This window comes from Crocuta crocuta, unplaced genomic scaffold (genome assembly GCF_008692635.1).
Source record: "Crocuta crocuta isolate KB4526 unplaced genomic scaffold, BGI_CrCroc_1.0 scaffold448, whole genome shotgun sequence".
Classification (NCBI taxonomy): Eukaryota; Metazoa; Chordata; class Mammalia; order Carnivora; family Hyaenidae; genus Crocuta; species Crocuta crocuta.
Genome location: NW_027532411.1, coordinates 3298156 through 3316389, shown reverse-complemented (window position 1 = coordinate 3316389; position 18234 = coordinate 3298156). Strand labels below are relative to the sequence as shown.

Below are 18234 nucleotides of genomic sequence, written 5' to 3'. Positions count from 1 at the left end.
GAATGCCTAGGCAGTAAATATTCCTTGGACAACCACCATGAAGGTATGCTTCTTCTTCCAAGCCAGGAAATGAGCAGAGAAAAATTTTCAAAACATTTGAAGGTACATTTTCATTAAGAAACTTGGGGATTTAAGCTCATAATTCACCCCTTCAGGAAAAGGAATTTGTAGCATGGAATAAGTGATTCCCCCCACCCCAAAGCCAGTAAGAGGACTCTCTCTCTTAGCTGGTAGATGATGGAGTGAGTTCTGGTACCTCCAGTTGTCAGATTTGCAGTAACATTTAGCCTTTGCGAATTACTTTCCCAAATCCCAAGATCATCAGTCTGTAGTTTTTTCTTCCCCCTTGAAGGTTGGCTTTGGTTCCTACTGGTCTACTGACTTGAGTTATTGTTGAGTTTATCCAAAACTCATCAGCTTTTGCTTCATCATCTCTTGGCCAGGGCATGAGTCACCACTTTAAGCTTCTTTTTTGAAAAGGAGGATATGTGTGTACATAGATGATGCTATTTATTAAAAAGATACTCTCCGGTTAATTAGATCTTAAAACTGTATCTTGCTTTAAAACTTGCTATTTTTTGAAGACATTCAAGATTCTAATATTGTATGTTTATCTAGCAGCTCAGAAAAAAGTTACAAAATATAATTCTTTTCCTTTCCCTGTATTACCTTTTCCTTTTTCTTTTTTGTAACTTTTTCCCCACATGTTTGTGGAAAATTTTGAAATTGTGGAAAAGATAAAGAACAAAATATAAAAGATGTGTCTGGGTAGCTCAGTAAAGTGTCTGACTCTTGATTTCAGCTCAAGTCTCAAATCTCAAGGCTTGTGAGATCAAGCCCTATGTGAGGCTCCACGCTGATAGCACTGAGCCTGCTTAGGATTCTCTCTCTCTCTCTCTCTCTCTCTCTTTTTTTTTAAAATTTTTTTTAATGTTTTATTTATTTCTAGGAGAGAGAGAGAGACAGCGTGAGCAGGAGAGGGTCAGAGAGAGAGGGAGTCACAGACTGAAACAGGCTCCAGGCTCCGAGCTGGCAGTCAGCACAGAACCCGATGCGGGGCTCGAACCCACGAACCGCGAGATCATGACCTAAGCGAAAGTCGGACGCTTAACCAACTAAGCCACCCAGGCGCCCCTCTCTCTCTCTCTTTCTGCCCCTCCCTTGCTCTCTCTCTCTCTTCCTCAAAATAAATAAATAAAATTTAAAAAAAAGAAGAATATATTTAAAAAACATTCCTAATTTCAATACCCTGAGATAATTACCATTAATATCTTGACATTTCTTTCTAGAACTTTTCCTATGTACCTTCTAACAGCATTAGGATCATAGTATGTGGCGGTAAGTTGACATACTGCTTTCAAAGTGTAGCATTATATCTGAGAATGTCTCCATTTCCATTTCCTTTGAAAACCCAATTTTTTAATGGTTGTATAATACTCTCTAATGTGGATATGCCTTAATGAATTGAACCTTTTCTATTAAGTTTGACATTTAAGATATATTTAAATATTCAGACTTATACTCAGATTCTTACTCTCATCTCTAATTATTTCCTCAGTTTCTTTAAGCGCAAATATTGTGTCCAGAGATATTTTAGAAGGCTATTTAGCACACACTGTTTGCTAGACACTAGTCCTTAACTTAAGTAATATTGGCTTTATAATGAGCAGGTACTACTGCTATCCTTATTTTACAGATGAGGAAACTGTGGCAGCAAGATTAAGTAATTCCTCATAGTCACACCACAGAGGAACTGAGCTTTGAATGCAGGTAGATGCTCCTAAACACTGTGCCAAGCTGTCTTTTGGGAAAAGTTGCAAGGCTTTCAATAAATGTCAATTTTTATAAAGATGCTACCCTATGCAGCTACCTATAAGAGTACACACTTCACCTTACATCACCTTAAATCCACCAACACAGGATATCATTGTTTTTAGTGCCTATCCCCAAATTTTAGACTTTAAACTTGCATTTATTCAACTCAGTCCTAGTTTTTTAATGGTATATGTATTTTTGCTCTTCCATAAAATAATACTTTGAATGTAACTGGAGCTCATGCCATGTTTGTAGATTGACTGATTAACTGATAGATTGAGAAAAAAGGATAATTAACTCAAGTTATTATCAAGAAGTACTGACTTGGACAACTTGAATACAGGCCAGCAGAACAGTGCTTGAGAGAACAGTGCGGCCATCTGAGCTAGTAAAGACAAGGCAAATATGTGCTGGTGTGTACCGACGACAAACCACACACCATCCATACTTCCACTAAGTGGGGTTTCGTTCCTAACTCAGACATAAGCCGAAAGATGACCCTGCAGAGAGTTTACCACTTCTGAAGGGTCAGACAGAAAGCAGTTGGAAAATAACAGAGGATGGTCTGCAGTCACGAACTAAATGAAACAGAAATGTTAGAGTAGGTCTGAGAGGGGAGAAAACTCACAAACATCAGACCCAGTGAGGAACCCCAACAAACGCCGAGACATCGTCTTATGCAATTGTACAGAACTGGTTGAGTGCGTGCTTCTGAGAAAGAGTGAGCCCACTCTTTCGGATGAAACCTAGTTTGGGAAAAATAGAAATGTTTGCAAATGGCAATACTTTTAATTGCCTTTTATCTTTAAGCAGGAAGTGTAATATCTGTAACTGTACCCAATAGTTTTCCTCTTATTATTTCACTTTCCTGGAAGTGGTTCATTTTCCTTCATTTTATGTCAAAAATGTAGAAACTACATAACTAGGCTGACTGTATGCTGTGCTTCTAAACACATTTTGAGTTTGAATCAGATATAGTGATGTTTGTGTAAGTCACTTAATCATGAAATGTGGCTTGTCTAGTTTACTTTGTAATGAAGTGTTCTTTAAAACGAGAACTTCTTTTTTGTTGCAGAGGCTATTCATAGTAGCTTCTTAAGTACAGAACAACTTCTCATGCTTGTGGAAACACGGGCTTACTTCCAGACACTTCTGGAAAGCAAATTCTGTAGCAGTTTAAATACTGTACTATGTATTATGTTTTTCAGTTGTTAAAAAATGTAATTATAAATTGATTAAAAAATTTTAAAACATTGCTATATGAACACAACCGGTTTCTTCCACTAGGTACCAAAAGCATAATCTTAAAGCCTATGACATTTTCAAAACCCACCCGTAACACACAAAATGCAACAAAATGTATTGGCTCTAAAATAAAAAAAAATGTAGGGGCACCTGGCTGGCTCAGTTGGTTGAGGGTCCAGCTTTGGCTCAGGTCATGATCTCACAGTCTGTGACTTCAGGCTCCATGTTCAGCTTTGTGCTGACAGCTCTGAGCCTGGAGCCGGTTTGGGATTCGGTGTTTTCCTCTCTCTCTGCCCCTCCCCCGCTCAAACTGTCTCTCTCTCTCTCAAAAATAAATAAAGATTTAAAAAAAAGAAAGAAGATTGCAAAATAGGAATTAATAAATGCCATTTTTATACCTACTGAGTGCAACATTTTAAAAAATTTGTTTATGAGAGAAAGTGGGGGGAGGGGCAGAGAGAGAGGGAGAAGATCCAAAGCAGAGCCTGATATGGGGCTCAAACCCAGGAACCATGAGATCACAACCTGAGCCAAAGTCTGACACTTAATCAACTAAGCTACCAGGTGCTCCCAGAATGCAACATTTTGTTAGCTAGCCAATATTAAATCTTAAGATAGTTACATATAAGTTAAAATATACCACTTCCCTTATTAATATATATTTCATATGATTTGGGACTCTAAAAACAAGAGAACCTAAGACCTGCAAAGATCTTAAATTGGTCCTCAGTTTGGAGAGGTACTTCTTCTTTAAAGATTTTTAAAATCTTTATTTCTGAGAGAGAGAGAGAGAGAGAGAGATAGCATGAGCAGGGGAGGGTCAGAGAGAGAGGGAGACAAAGAATCTGAAGCAGGCTCCAGGCTCTGAGCTAGCTGTCAGCACAGAGCCCAACACGGGGCTTGAACCAAAAGCTGTGAGATCATGACCTGAGCCGAAATCAGACACTTAACCAACTGAGCCACCCAGGTGCCCCTGAAGAGGTACTTCTGTGGGCACCTGGGTGGCTCAGTTGGTTAAGCATCCAACTCTTGATTTTGGCTCAGGTCATGATCTCATGGTTGTGAGATTGAGCCCCAGCATCACTGGGCTCTGCACTGGGCATGGAGCCTGTCTAAGATTCTGTCCCTCCCTCTCTTGCTTGCATTTGCTCACTCAGTCTCTCTCACCCTCCCTCTCTTTCTGTGTCTCAAGGGAGAGGCATCTCTATCTGATCAAGCTGTCATGGCTTTCACTTCTCTATTAAATAACATATAAAACATACTTAAGGAATATTTAAGATATGAACCGGTATTATAAAATTTTTACATCTGTCTATGGCCTCTGTAATAAAAGTTAGCTGCTTCAGGCATTTGCTTCTATTGACTATATTATTTGAGATGCTTGCAGTATGGTTTCCTTTGTTTTAGTCACTGTTTAGTCTTCACTGAATATTAAGTTTCCTCCTGCTTTTTGCTCAGACCCTGGAACAAACTATTCATTGCTCCTCCCCACTGGCCAACCAGTTTGTGGTACTTTGTTAAAAATAAAAACAAAACAAAAAAACAGCCCTAGCAAACTATACCTTATCTCTGGGTTGAAATTCCAAATTCCAGCAAGAAGAAAAAATCAATCTGGGGCCAGGTGCACTTCTCTGCCCTAATTAACCACGGTCATGGTGCTGGACTGTAACTTCTGCAGACCAAATATGCATATGAGACAAAGGTTGGGGGGCATGTATTAGCCTGCATCTCTAGATAATAGAGTAGGAGTCAAGAATTAAGTGCTAATGCTTTGTGTGGGAGATGCAAAACCAGGCCGCAAGAGTGAGGAAAAGGTAGGATGCCATATATCCCAGTCTATACCGATTGTCCTTGTGGGTGTGAGAGAGAAATGAGCAAATGCAGAAGTACAGGAGTGTCTTATGATCTCCCATGAAGAGAGGCAGAGTGATATTTTCCACTCCACAAATGAAGCACCCTTTTTTTTTTTAAGAATAGAAATCAGGGCCCCAGTAGTTTTCTATTTGTTCTTTTCTTCCATTTGGCTTAAGAATTTCAAGAGTTATCAGAGAATCAAGTTTAGAAGGCATCTAGTTTCTGGTTTACTGACAGATGTATGCTTTTTTATGGATACTTTTGTGTTTTAATGAATATTAAAAAAAAATAACCAAAACATCAAATGTGCAAAATATAGTTTTAAAATAAATTTATCTAAAGATGAATGAATTATTTAAAGATTCAAATAGTAGCACAGAGAGTGCTGAAGCAAAAATTGGTGGGGATGGTTCACAAAAGAAGTTCATTCATAAATCTGATGTTTCTTTCCTTGTGTGACATGCAAGATGTTGTGGTTCAGCCTGATCTTGAACAGTTCCAATGACCAGTTTTCCTCTTTCTTCGCCCCCATTAGTCTTGATTCTATCTTGTGAAGTCATACAGAATTGTTCCCTTGTTTTTTCCTTCATGGCTGTCCTTTGAATACTTGCAGTCAGTAATCAAAACCTTCTTTTAATCTTCTTTTACTCAGGGCTAACTATTTCTATGGTCCTTTTTCATTGAGAATATTTGTACTCTCTTGTTTGTCATTTTATGAAGAAAGAGAGAGAATGCCCACAACTCAAGAGCATGCATTTCTCATGCAATCCACCTGTGATTGTTCCAGAAGGATAATAAGCTTCAACAATTCTTTAAAGCTCAAATTTTTGAAATTCTTACCTAAGAATCATCTCATTTGATCCCCTCTGTAACTCTGTGAGGTGGACAGGTAACACTGGCCTCATTTATTAAATTAGAAAACTAGAGGTCAAAAAATATTAAGTGATTTCCTTTAATGAGAAGAAAAATAAAATTTCTGAGCATAAAAATGGAGTCTCCAGACATTTTTTTGTTCTTTTCTGCTAAATGTGCTGTTTATAGAGTCTTCAGTATCATGAAATTCATAGCCCAAGGAGGAAGATAAGACAAATGGAAGCACTGGAAAAGAACAGGAAGGAAATAATGAAGTAAAAGATTAAAAATAAAAATACATGGGATCTGGAGAGAGGCAGATGGACAAATCAGAAGGAAATAATGGGTAAAAAGAGGTGTAATATTATATTTGAGTATTCTGGAGTGGGCTANAAGAAGTGAAGAAGTCTCAAGACCAGCCCCAGGCTTGGTGACTTGCTAGGAGGAACTACAGCACTTGGTATGTAGTTGTACCTACAGCTAAGATTTATTGCAGTGAAAAGGATATAAAGCAAAATCAACAAAGGTAAAGGCACATAGAACAAAAGCCAAAGGAAATCAAATGCGACCTTCCAAGGGGCCTATCCTGTTGCAACCACACAGGACACATTTAATCCCTTCAGCAATGGGTTGCTGCAGCACATGTGAAACATTACCTCCCCTGGAAGCTCGCTGGAGACCATGACCTAAGTTTCTACTGGGAACTGGGCACATGAGCACCCATTGCCTGGCATGTACCAATGTTCCAGAATCCCAGAAGGACAGCAGGCATTCAGCATGAATGATACTGTTTGTACAAATAGTTTAAGCACAGTGAGTCACTCTTGTCAGTTAGGGGCCATTTCAGATCAGCGTAAGGAACTACTCACCATTTAAGTTCCCAGGTACCAGCCAAGACCACTGTTGCACAGAAGACTTCATAAGGATGGCGGTCTCAGGTCTACTACACTGATATTCCTGCTTTGTCGATCTTTACTACTATCTCAGTTAATTAAGCTTTAGAACAGAATTTCTTTCTTCCTCTTGGAAAAAGGGAGCCCAACCTGTTCTATAAATAAATACCAGTCATCAGAAATACACTAGAATAGTAGACAGAGGACAGAGTAAGGCCAGGTAGCTAACGACTAAGTCCATCTGATGGATACATAAATCTTCAGTCCCACTGATGATCTCTAAAGAACATTTCTCAGTCCCAACTGAAAGTTAGTACTGGTGACTGAGTTATTTCTGCTCCTTAAATCCAGCCTAAATCTTTCCTTCTTATTGAACTGGGTCTTTCTATCTGGCTTAAGAAAGCCTTCTATTTCCTGTGGGAGCTCAGATGGTGGTGGCCTTTCAGGTCATCGGGGTCCACGATGATGTCTGCGCTGAGGCATATCCAGAAGAAGTGAGATGTGGTCCTTAGATCACCATGGCGGCTTTAAACTTTGAAACATACAAAAGTAATCGATTCAGATTACTTGAGGAAAGTGTGTCAGGAGATCTTCAGAGAAAACTGAGTCACTAGTTAGCTGTGTCTCCTTGGGCAATTAAACCTCCAAACCTCATTTTTTCTTATCTGTAAAATGAAAGAGACAAGCTATGTGGCCTGCAAAGTCCCTTCTGACTTGAATACCCTCTGATGCAATGGGCTGCACAATACCATATACACAGCACCACTGGCATTATTAAAAATCATGACACTCTTGACTCAAATGCCTTTTATCCCACTCAAAGTTAGGGGTGGGGTGACAGAAGCCAAGGATCTGGGGTAGAGGGGGAGTGACATCAAAAGAAAAAAAATGGTTGGGATTAAAAGAGCATCTGAATAAAAACAGGGTCTTCCAAATATTCTCCCTACTTAGACACTTTTATTTGGATCATCTAGAACTACTTCTCTGTGCACCAACTGAAATTCCCCCTCTCTTGGTTTTTAATAATAAACCAGCACATTAATTTTTTAAAACAGGAAATGATAGGGCAAAGACTCCGTAAACAGCTAAAATGTTAATCATACAAAGGCTCCCAAAGCAATTTCATTCTGGAGTCCTCATGGTTATGCATTACAATTGGAATTTTCATCAGAACACTGGCCGGAAGACTGGCTGCTGGGCAAGTGACATCTACTACAGCTTGAATCCCTGGGCCACTCTTGAAAGGGCAACCAGGACAGAATGTTCCAAAAAGAAATTTGCATTGGTGGTAGTGGTGAGGCAACCAAGGGGGTACTAAATCCATGTTGAGGATATTAGATACTCTGGATATATCATCTTGATTGATTTCAAAAGCAGCTCCGGAGGGGATAAGATTATCATGCTTACTTCACAAATGATGAAAACAAGGTTCAGAGAAGGTAGGTAACTTTCCCGAAGTCAAACAATCACACCATGTGTTAGCATTCCACTGACGTGTCCTTGCTGCATAAAAATTACCACAATCTTGGCAGCTTAAAGCAACAGAGTTGTATTACCTCCTAGTTTTTAGGGATCAGGAGTATAGGTATGACATTAGCTGGGTTCTCTGCTCAGCTTTCCATAAGCTAAAATCAAGGTGTCAGCCAGGGCTGTGATTCTTACCTGAGGTTTGCAGTCCTCATCTAAGCTCACTGGTTATTGGCAAAATTCATGTCAGCCAGTAGAGGTTACATACTCCCTTGCCATATGACTCATTAGTTAATTTACAGCTTGGTTATTTTCTCCCAGGCCAGTCAGGCCCCTCCAGGATAATCTCCCATTTGGTTAACTCAAAGTCAACTGGTTAGTAACCTAACCATGGGAGTGCTAGCCTCTCATATTCACAGGTGCCTCCCATACTTGGGGTTGGGGTAGGGGAGGCAGGAAGACTGTACAGGGTGAGAGAGACAGCTGGTCACCTTAGAATTCTACCCGCCATGCAAAACCAGTAAATGGCACAGGTAAGGTATGACTTCAGGTCTGCTTACTTCCAAAGCCATGGTGCTGCCTATCCACTTGAGCCAGTCTAGGTTGAAGCAGGAACCTAGACAGATACTACCAATGGTGGCAACTTATTCAGAAAATTAGAAAGACAAATGAAGCCCCAGCTGGCCTGAGTTGCTCAGAGGGAAGGGTGGTGGCAAGATCTTATGCCTAAGTTTCTGGGTTCAGTGTCATCTCCGGATGAGATTGTTCTAAGATTCCTCAGAAAACAAATGTTCTCAGCTGGACAGCAACATGCAGAAGAATGAAACTAGATCATTTTCTCACACCATACACAAAAATAAACTCAAAATGGATAAAGCATCTGAACACAAGACAGGAAACAATCAAAACTCTAGAGGAGAAAGCAGGAAACAACCTCTTTGGCCTCCACCGCAGCAATTTCTTACTTGACACATCCCCAAAGGCAAGGNAAAAAAAAACAGAAAAGAATACAAATGTTCTCAGTCATAAAGGCCCAGACCATCAGGAGGCATCTGGCTGTGGTGCATCAGAGGCTACATTTCCTTATAGGTTGGATTCTCCCAAGGTTCCTTTCCTTCTGCTGCTGCTTCTTTTTGCCACATTTACAGAGAGTCTGCTAAGAGCGAAGAACTCTGAAAGTCAGTGAGGATATACAGATAAAAAGACCAGGCCCTGCTCCCAAGATCTCTCTCTCTCTCCACTCCCCATACATATATGTATACGTATATATATTGTAAGTTAGAGAGGAAGGAGCTGTATCTCCCTGAGAAGATTCTACAGAGTTCAATATGACTCTAAAGAGGAAAAGGGTGTTGAGCAGATTAGATGAGAAGTGGTGGGGGTTGGGTGGGGAAGACATTAGAAGCAGAGGGAACAGCTTTCTTGAAACTTTTCAGTGGCTCCCCATTGAGTCTTGAGATAAAATCAAGGGCCCGAATAGGACCTAGAAGTTTCTATATGATCAAGCTTCTCCTTCCTTTCCAGACAATGCCCCTCCTTAACACCTGTGGTCTGGATTCATCACTGGTCATTCACATGTGTGGTTTCCTCTCTTGGAACAGTCTTTACCAGTATACTGTTACCACACATAATTCTCCAACCTATGTTTACACACACACACACACACACACACACACACAAATACACATGAACTTGTCCTGTCTAATTACTATTTATTCTTCAGGTTGTGGATTAGATATTACTTCCTCTAGAAAGCCATCCTCAGTGCCAAAGCTCTAATTTAAAATGCTTACTATAGGTGCTCCTATACCACTGTATGCATTACCAGCAGAGCATTTATCACACTGTCTTGTACCTGTCTCCTTGAGGCTATTAGAAAATATAATACAACCAACTTAAGGGACCAGGCTTATCTGCTCACTCTTCCATCTCCAGGAATTACTGGTTACTTAGTAGGTGATCAAAAACTATTTGTTGTGTAAATAGACAAAGGGCACAGAGGCAACCCTTGTTCATGGAAGAAAATTAAGGGTATCATAAACTAAATGGAAACTAAATTCCTCAAGTCTTCCATAGCCTCGTGCCTGCACTGGGGTACCTGACATAGACATTAGCAGAGAATTAATATATCTAAATTATATATGTGTGTGTATAAATATATACATGTAAATGTATATATGTCATATGTATGTATACAGCACATGTATATATGACATTTACAAATATATATATATGATAATATTTGAAGATCAGAGAAAAGAGAGACAGTTCTTAAAAAATATTTTGAATTCTTATTTTCTTTTGGAATCATAGTCAAGAAATCATAATGTTTTTCATAGTTGGCCACTCCTAAAATCTTATTTTGGCTTGATAACAAATTATTCCCAAAATTGCAATGGCGTAAAGCAAAGGTTTATTTCTTGCTCACAATGCATTATCATTACCCAAATATTGGTCACTCCAGACTCAGGCTGAGAAAACATCCTCTATCTCCAATGTATCTATGGAGAGAAGAGACATGACAAATCTCTTAGAAGTGACATATGTTCCTCCCATCTGTATTCCATTAAATAAATCATGTTCACATGGCCACTCCTGACTTCAACAGGGCAGATACATGTAAACCTCACAAAAGAAGGGGTCCTTCAAGGAGGGAAAGTGAAATATTTGACAAACAGTAATATAATCCATCACATCAAGCATCAGCAGGCTGCGAGCCTCTTTTCTGACATTTGGATTTTCCCTTTTCATTTGTTGGCAATTAAACTTTACAATACCACCTTGCAGTTGTAGTGAAGAAAACAAGTCAAGGTTCTAGAGAAAAGAGAAAGAATCATAATGCTCAAGTTGGAACAGTCCCTACAGTTCACATAGAGCACTATATTTTATGAATGCAAACACTGGCTCAGAGAACATGATGGCTTTCCCAAGGCAACTGTGCATCATGTGAGATCTGAGACCAAATCCCAAAACACTAGTCTCAGGACTTAGGATCATTCTTCCATCATCTACATAAGATGACCCAACTTAATGGCTATGAATCAGACCCATGGCTTTGCACAGCATAGATATAGGTCTTAACCTTGAACCTGATTCATGGTCCTGCAGAGAGAACTCCCCCAGTGCAATGAGCTACAATGGGGCTTTTCTCAAAACAATTCTCACTGTTGAGAGGCTGTAATTATGCTCAGTTCTTTGCCTGTTTTATAGCTTGGTACTGACATAGTGACAACATCTACAATAAAAACATCTATGGGGCTTTGTTTCCTTTTGTATAAATTCATTGTCTAGAATTTGGCAACCCCATGTCCTGGTGATTTATCAGAATTAGTGTATTTAGGAAGGAGAGCCTTGCTCAACTGAAACCTGTTCTCTTTACTTTATCCGAACCCTGGTATTGTCATATAGCTTCAACTAAACCCAGGTACCAATTTCAAAGTAACAGAACAAAACAATTCTCCTAAAGTCTCTCTATTTTAATCTTTATCATGCTCCTTGATTGTATAATGAACACTATTTCTTTATCATTTTCTTACTGACATTCCATGTAATTTGACTATATAATCTGAAGGCTACCTTCACTTATGGGTTGGTCAAATTTTAGAAATGGTAGAAAATGTAATGAAACAGACCATCTTTAGTTTTTGTCCTTAGTTTTTAATGTAAGCTTTTCAGTATATTGTGGATTTTATGTCCTTCAAATTGACTGTGTAAAAACAAGGAGCACATACTCCAATGTTCTCAAATCTTTAAGAAAAAGATATGTGCATACTAATGCACACTATTAGCATTTTGTTTATTCTCTGAGTTTTGAGCCCATTATTTAACTCTCTCTTGTTTTCTGTTTTTGATACATTTAGGGCTGTACTTTTTTTTCTCCTAAAAGATTCATAGTATTGATGTGCAAGGCTCAGTGCTAAGAATTGAGCAAATAATAGACATGTGGAGGAGTCTGAGGACACAGAGATTGGGTTATTCTAAGAAATGAAATAAATGTTCACTACCCACAGAGAGGTTAAATTCCTTTCTGACAACTTCAGGATTTGAAGTCTAAAAAAAGTTGTTTTGGGGTTCCTCCATCCCTAAATTGGATTCTGACACCCTCTTCTCATTTGCTGGCTCTGGACTAAGGATACATAGAAGTAGCTTAGATGGCTTATTTTGAACAGCTCCTAGGAATTTGATAAGTGAATTCACTTTCTAATGATTTGTTGTTCTGCAATTTATATCCACACATACACATATATAACACAGGTTTAGTATTTCCCTGAGGGTTCTCCAACATAAATAAACTCAATGATGTCATGTCAGACAAGGGAAATTCTTCAAAGAGAGGCAACTTGGCATACAGAATCCAGATTTCAGGAGTATATCTGAATAGGTAGACTGTGTGCTAAAAAGCTGCTGTCTATAATGCCAGAGTGTGAAAAAGCTGAAAAGTTTGGTTATTTGAATAGAACTATTCTTAGAAGACATCAGCAAGGACCGGACAGATGACTGGACTAGGGTGAAGAACCCATCTTTATGCCTTGGAGACCTAGGAACTTGACCTGCTTCATGACTTCATTTCCACAGCTCAGCTTTATGTGCTTTTGGTCATGCAAACTACACTACGACCCTTTCTCTCTCTGCCTAAAAACAGCTGACATGATATAAAATATACTGCCAAACACCATGATTCTATACCACAGTATCCTTTCCATATTAATTATTCTCCTGTACATAAAAATAGCGCACGTTCACTACAGAAATACTGGAAACTAAGAAAAGTGTAAAAAAGAAAATTTGTATGAAATGCTAGTGCTCAGACATAAAACTTCTAAAATATTTGGTGTATTTCTTTCAATCCTTTTTATCTGGGTGTCTCCATCTGTATCTACACATCCACACACAGATACACAGAGGAAGCCATCCTCCATCACTTACTAGAAAATTACTTAACCTTTTCGCTTCTTAGTTTTCCTACTTGCAAAATGCAGATAAAAGTAATGCCTGCTTTGCACAACTAGTATAACAATTAAATCAGTGAGTTAGTATATATGAANAAAATGCAGCTTACTGTTTCCCCTTTTTTTAACTTAATAAAATACAAACTGTCTCCCTACCTTCACTGCTATAACCCTAGTCTAAGCTAGCATCATCTCTCTCCTGAATTACTGCCATGATAATTGATGTCCTCAGTAGGACCTACAGTCTAGTGTCCATATAGCAGATAGGATCATTTGTTACAAATATAAATCAGACCATATTGCTCTCCTGCTTAAAACGTTCCAATGATTTCCAGTTACACATAGAATGAAATATATTTACTTATATATTAGAAATATATATCTACCATATTTATCATTTAGGGATTGGACTCCACTTCGTGCCATAGAACTCTGCCTCATGTAGCCCAACCAGAAATCTGGAGGCTGTTTTTCAGGAATGAGAGTAAGAGCTGCATGGTGCCCTCAAGTTCCCAGGTCCCTTTCAACTTCCAGCTCCAAAATTGTTAGCCCAAAGTTCTCGATCTCATGGTAGTAAGGCACTCCTCCATTTTTAGGATAATGTCCATGTTCCAGAAAGAAAGAAGGAAAAGGGCAGAAGTCAAAGTCCTCCATCCACACACTGATTTCATTGGACATCTTTATTGGCATGGACATACCAATCCCTGCCCCAGTCCCTACTTCAGATATAAGAGACACCAGGAAAACCAGTATTTTATTACATTGATGCTTGACATTAAACTGGTTTTCTCCATGAGAAAGAAGAGAGATGGGGCATTAGGGTGAGCAACCAGCAGTATCTGCCAGCAGCTGGCCTACAACATCCCTCCTCATGCCTACCTGCTCTACCTCCCTCTCGATGACACTATGCCCTGACACACTGACCTTAGTCCTTAGTGTGCACCAAACATCTGCCTGACTCAATAGAGGTCATCAGCCTTGCTTTCCTTTCTGCCTAGAAAGTTCTAACCAGTAGTTGGCACATGACTGGCTCCTTTTCTTCATCAGGTCTTAGTGAAAATGTAACCTCTTCAGGGAGTCTTGATTCCCTGTGCAGGGTCACCCCTCATCTCCCCCTACCCAATTTCCTTCACAGGTCTTATCACTAGTTGAAATTACACTGTTTTGATTTATTTGTTTATCATCTATCTCCTTAAATGGGACATAAGATGCAAGAGAGCTGGGCCTTTACTCTTGACTATATCCCCAGTGCTCAAAACAGAGCCTGGAATGTACCAAGTGTTAGATTTGGTGAACAAATGTTGAATGCATTACAATCACATTCTGTTTTCATTAAATGCTACTCAAGAGATTTAACAGCTGTAAAATATGCCACTGAATAAATGTTAACACTATTAACAGCTTCCTATGGCTTGCTACTACACTAAGCTGAATAATGGTCCCCCAAACATGTCCACATCATAATCCCTGGAAACTGAGAATGTTACCTTATATGGTGAAAGGCACTTTGCATATGAGAATGAGTTAAGAATCTTAATTTTAAGAGATTAGGCTTAAAAAATCTTACCTTGGATTATTTTCATGGACCTGATGTAATCATAACGGTCCTCATAAAAAGGATGTAGGAAGAGTCAAAATTAGAGGAGAAAGCAACACGATGACCAATCAGATTGAAATGATGTGCTCTGAAGAAGGAGGAAGGGGGTCACAAGCCCAGGAACATGGGTGGCTAATAGAGCTGAAGAAAGACAAGGAAACAATATCCCCTCAGAGACCTCACCACAAATCAATCCTGTCACGGTTGGAGCCCCTTTTAAGCAACCAGCTTGAGCAATGGAAACCTGACTAAGGTAGAAGGGCCCATAGTGACCTCCTACCTGCTGGCTGAATACAAACAGGCCCATTAGACCACCCACCTCACAATATCCATAAGCCCTAGTTGACCAATGGGTTACTTACACCTAGACTCAGGTACCAAAACAGGAAAATTCCGTATGTTCCCATACCTCCTCATCTTCCCCCTTTACTATAGCCTCCACCCACCTCCTCATGGCAGACAGTTTCTCCTTCACTGTCCTGCCTGCTGCTTCCTTGGAATGTGTTCAATAACTGTCTATCTCCTTCATGCCTTGGGTGAATTCTTTCTCTGCCCATGCCTCCAGCCTCCACCCAATTGGGTCACCCCACACACGCCTTGACTTTAGCCCAGTAAAACTGGTTGCACGCTTCTGACCTCCAGAACTATAATAATGGATATGCATGTCAAAGTCACTAAATCTGAAGCACTTTGTTGCAGCAACAATAGGAAACTAGTACAGACATTTAGGTTTTTTCCCCTCTATGTATTTACTTAGATAACATGATGCTGTGAAGAATATTTTGCAGATATTTCTGTCTGCCTTTCCAATGATTTCATTAGAATAGCTTCCTAGAGGCAGAATTCCAGTAAGCTTGCACCACCATACAACCTCCTGGCAGTGCCTGGGTAGATGGCTGAGCAGCCTGGCTATTTAGAAGTCTGCTATTTTGAATCATAGCCACAGGACCTACAAAGAATTAGCCCACTTTGTGCAACAATCACACAAACACAAAGAGATTGCTTTCCAGGGGAAAGATGGCATCTAAAAAATAAACAGAAACAAGGGTGTTTTTTTCCTTTTTTACATTCTTATCATTAACGTGAAAGCAGAAAAGTAGGGAGAAGGAATGAGTTAAAATATAAGACCAGAAAAAGCTCAAGTTCAGCTCCAAAGACCTCCACAACTTTGATATCTGCCAGATGGGCCTTTGAAGTGCAAAACAGGATCAGATCCCCAAGGCAAGGCTGACACACAAGTCCAGACCTGTGAATTAATCAGAGAAGCCTCTGGATGTGAACAGACCACAGGCTTAGGGTGTGGTCTGTGTAGGCTGCTGGGCCAGGGTGGTCTCCGTGACAAAAAAGAGAAATAATTTATTTGGGGGCCAAGTGACCAGTGAGGGGTCCCTCAGGGCAGAGCGTGTCAATGACCCTCCCTCAGCACAGACAAGGAGGCCATGTAAGTAACTCAGTGTGGAAACTCAGAATGATTTACTTCTGTGTTCTCCAAAATTTTCCTGCATTCCACCACAGAACCTTGCAACTCAAAGTGTGTTTTGTACACCAGCAGCATCGTCATTGCACAGGAGTTTGTTAAAAATGCTTTTCTTGGGGCGGCTGGGTGGGTCGGTTGGTTAAGCGTCCAACTTCGGCTCAGGTTATGATCTCATGTTCATGACTTCAGGCCCACTTCGGGCTCTGTGCTGACAGCTCACAGCCTGGGGACCGCTTCAGACTCTGCATCTCCCTCTTTCTCTGCCCCTACCCTGCTCATGCTTGGTATCTCTCTCAAAAAAAATTACAAAAAATTTAAAAATACTGATATTGAGCAACATCCAGACCTATGGAATCAGTAGCTACATTTTAACAGAATTGCCGCATGATTCTTAGGCACATTAAAGTTTGAAAACATAGGCCATAGAATCCAAGCTGCATAAAAGCAGACCCTTTGTTGGCTTTGTTCAGTGCTGTGCTTCCAGTGCCGCAAACACAGCCTGTCATTACCTGGAGGGGCTCAAAAATATTTGTTTTTTGAATGACTAAATGAGTGACTGCACTGAGCCTTGCACATTGAAGCTGAATTTGAAAAGATGAGGTAGTTGCATATTATATTTGTACTTTACACACATACCTACATGTGTATGCATGTACACACATGTATTAAAGTCAAAGAATATTTTTTGAATCCATACTTTAGGGCCCTAAAGTAGCAGCTCCTGAGCAGGGGAGGGGCAAAGAAAGAGAGAGGGAGAGAGAGAGAGAGAAAGAGAGAGAGAGAGAGAGAGAGAGAGAGAGAGAGAATCTCAAGCAGGCTCCATGCTCAGCACGGAACATGATGCAGGGCTCAATCCCATGACTCTGGGATCACGACCTGAGCGAAAATCAAGAGTTGGATGCTCAACTGACTGAGCCACCCAAGTGCCCCAAGATGAACTTTTTTCCTGGCCATTGTGAAAGACTAAATCCAGAGAAGACATTCAGATTAGAAAGCTGGATTGAGCCCGGAGAAGTTATTCTCACAGCAGAAAAGAGGAGGCAGGTCTATGGTTCACCCCACTGTCAAAAAGTCATACCTCTCCTTGGGTACAAATGGATCAAGACTCAGAGGGGATGACAGCCCAGGATTCTAAACCAGAAGGATATGCTTTCTTTCTTTTTCGATTTATTTATTTATTTTATTATTTCATAGTTTATTGTCAAGTTGGTTTCCATATAACACCCAGTGCTCATCCCAACAAGTGTCTTCCTCTGTGCCCATTACCCCCCTTCCCCTCTCCCCCATCCCCATTAGCCCTGTTCTCAGTATTCAAGAGTCTCTCATGGTTTGCCTCCCTCTCTTTCCCCAACTACTTTTTTCCCTTCTCCTCCTCCTCTGGTTAATGGTCCTCTGTTAAGTTTCTCCTGTTCCACTTATAAGTGAAAACATATGGTATCTGTCTTTCTTTGTCTGACTTATTTTGCTCAGCATAATACCCTCGAGCTCCATCCATGTTGTTACAAATGGCCAGATTTTATTCTTTCTCATTGCCATGTAGTATTCCATTGTATAGATATACCACATCTTCTTGATTCATTTGCTGACTTCTTTCTTAAGAGTAATTCATACCAGAGAGCAGTCATGTCACCATGACCCTGATTGCCTGAAGACCTTGGGCACCACATGAGCCTCCCAAAATGCTGAGTGATCCTAGCAAGGGGCCTCTGCAATGACTGAGATTTAATTTTCTTCAGCCTTGTGATATAAAGACTGAGTCCAACTTCATTTCACTTAAACAATAAAGAAGTGTGACATTACCCTTGTTTATCATTTCTTTTTAAATTTTTATTATGAATATTTTTAATAGTTACAAAGGGCAAAAAGAAAAAATATATAATGAAACCTCATTAGCTATTATCTAGTCTCAAGAAATATCAATATATTGCTAAACTTGTTTCATCTGAACCTCCCACTCTTCATTCTGTGCTGATAATTTTTATTTTAATAACTATACCAGGGTGTAATATTCTTGGAATTCACTCATTATAAGAGTATAAGTCAATGATTTTTAGCAAAAGTATATAGATGTGCAAATGTTACCAC

General features: G+C 39.8%; 1 protein-coding gene across 10 annotated transcripts in view; it reads right to left on the bottom strand.

The window, feature by feature from the left end:
- LOC144243797 (uncharacterized) overlaps nucleotides 1–18234 on the bottom strand; it is a 326374-nt gene that overhangs the window by 288665 nt on the left and 19475 nt on the right. For 6 of the 10 annotated variants that reach the window (XR_013338776.1, XR_013338778.1, XR_013338779.1 and 3 more), the window contains exon 3: nucleotides 14643–14813. The exons of the other annotated variants lie outside the window; for them this stretch is intronic. The gene's annotated coding sequence lies outside the window, so the exon portion shown is untranslated. The remainder of the gene's footprint in view (nucleotides 1–14642; nucleotides 14814–18234) is intronic. 10 annotated transcript variants of the gene reach the window in all.